This window comes from Equus przewalskii, chromosome 1 (genome assembly GCF_037783145.1).
Source record: "Equus przewalskii isolate Varuska chromosome 1, EquPr2, whole genome shotgun sequence".
Taxonomy (NCBI): domain Eukaryota; kingdom Metazoa; phylum Chordata; class Mammalia; order Perissodactyla; family Equidae; genus Equus; species Equus przewalskii.
In genome coordinates, this window is record NC_091831.1 from 150227882 (window position 1) to 150230704 (window position 2823).

Sequence of the window (2823 nt, forward strand, 5' to 3'; positions counted from 1 at the left end):
TCAAGACTCACTCACATTTTTTTAGCTAGAAAAATTTAAATAGGTTAGAAAACCATGATTCCTAGTTTTTAACTGCCACACAGATGAAAGATTTTATAAATGCCAACTTGATATCATTTTCAACAACAAAATCTTGAGATGATGGAAATGTTTTTCAAACATTTCTTTTTAAAATCCGGTCTCCCTAGCACAAATTTCTTTTGAAAAGTGGTTTCTTGCTTACTGTTAAACACTGTCTTTACCGTGAAGGAATAAATCAAGAATGTTAATTGTTTTAAAAAATCTGCTAGGGAGTATACCATCCATAATTATTTGGCATCAGGAAATTTGGTACATTTCACCTTTTATAAAACAAATCTCATACTTCATTTTTCCCTTTCAATAGAATTCTGCTTCCAGCTTTGGTGGACTAGGTTGTTTCAGAACTACTATTCCACTTACAACAACTAGGAAAATGAAACAAAATCAGTTTGAAAGTATTGGAAAGCTACTAAGGTGGTGAGGAATCTTGGACCATGACCCAAGAGAGAGGTGAGCCCAAAGAGGTGAGGCGGGCATTTAGAGCGGCTTTTCCCCTCGAGGGAATTGCTAGTCTAAAAGGCAATGGCTGAAAGGCTAAACAAGATTTCCACAGACTCAGGACTCGGGGGACAAAAATCAGAGGAGGAGACCTGGTAAATATTTTAGGGGCCAAACCTAGAAGTAAGATGAACAAGAAATAAATCATCCCTCTTAAGGTCTGAGGTCCAGCTTCAAAGCATGTCAATCTCTTTTCTGAATTAAGGTGATCTGCGCTTGTTAGCACCCCTGGCCTACATACCTGCCTAAGCAAAAGTGAATCCTCTTGGAGGAAGATAACAAAATCCAGAGCTTTAGAATAGTTCTTCAATGTCAAAATCTCAATACAAAATAACCAGGGATACAAGAAGACAAGGCATAATCGAAAATCAAGAGAAAAATGCGTGATAGATACAAATGCACAAGGGACCCAAATAAGAGTTATCAGACGTAACCTTAAAACATACATGATTACTATGTTCAAGTAATTAAAAGACAAGACTAAGAATGTGGGCAGGGAACTGCAAACTGTAAAGAATAATCAAATAAAAATTTTAAAACTGAAAAAAATAAACGAAATTAAGAGTTCAATGGATGGATTTAATAGCAAATTGCACACAGCTTAAAAAATTTGTAAGCTGGAAGGTAAGTCAGAAGAAAATATCTAGACTGAAACATGAAGAAATAAAAGAATGGAAAATAAAGAAAGGAGATATGCGTGAAAGGAGAGTGTGTGATAAATATGGGAAAACATCTGTAATTAGAGTTGCAGAAGAAGAAAAGAAACATTTGAAGAGATAATGACAGAATTTTTCATACAAAAAGTTTTTAAGCAGTTTTGTTTGTATAAAATTAGCTTCATTGATGACATCATTTGGCTCTGTGTAAATTTCTGCCTTCGGTCATTTTTGGAGCAATAGCTCACCTATGAATTGTGTGGAGAATGAATTTCATATATGGTGCTATATTTATAACTCCAGATTCCTTTATTTATTCATTCTGGTCAATGCAGCCACTCCGTTCAGTGGTAATATGTATAAAAATTTTCTATAAACATTGGTGTTTAGCAGCTTTAAAATATCACTTACTATTAAAGCTGTGTACTCTCTGATAAAATTTTACATAGAGACTCACACAAAAAAGTAGACTTTTATATATTTTGTTTTTGAAACAGTCCAGGAAATACAAAATACGTTGATATAATTAGGAGCATTTTACTTTTTCATCTAACTCATGTGTCAGCAAAGTTTTTCTGTAAAGGGCCAGCAAGTACATATTCTGGGCCTTAAGGGCTCTTATAGTTTTTGTCATAACTACTCAACTCTGCCACTGTAGCGTGAAAGGAGCCATAGACAATACCTAAACGGATCAGTGTGGCCGTGTTCCAATAACATTTTATTTACAAACTTTATCATTTTAACCATTTTTAAGTTTAGAGTTCAGAGGTATGAAATACCTTCATACTGTTGTGCAATCGTCACCACCATCCACCTCCACGGCTCTTTTCATCTTGTAAAACTGACACTCTAAACCCAAACAACAATAACACCCCATTGCACCTTCTCCTTCCCTGGCATCCACAATTCTGCTTTCTGTCTCTGTGATCCTGAGTACTCTAAGTATTTCATACAAATGGAATTATGTAGTATTTGTCCTTTTTGTGACTGGCTTATTTCACATAGCATAATGACCTGAAGGTTCATCCATCCTGTAGCATATGTCAGAAATTCCTTCCTCTTCAAGGCTGAATAATATTCCATTGTATGTGTATACCACATTTTGTTTGTCCATTCATCTGTCACTGGACACATGGGTTGCCCATGTTTTAGCTATTGTGAATAACATTGCTATGAACACGAGTGCACGTAGTGTCTTAGATGACCATACATGGAGAGGGTTGTTATTGAGGATAATGGATAGAAGTTCATACTTCAAATTGTCTTGAACAGTCTCTAATTCTCTGGGTTGACTTCAAGGCATCGTTGTTGGAATCTCATGTGTTGGTCAAGGAGTTTGTACTGGCTGTCGTGGCGCTAAGTTACCATTTCCTTAATGTGACCATGTGCTGACATTAACAGTGTTATCTTCAATCTTAATATTCTTTGCAGGAATCTTTTAAAGCCATTTGTCCATCTCATCATGGTTTATTTGTTAAAACTAAACAATATTATCTTTAAGTCCCTTTAATTGGGTATATGCAAATGGTACTTAGTTACCCAAAGGATAAGCCTCTGAGATGATGATGAGCTTCCAGTCCGACCTCAG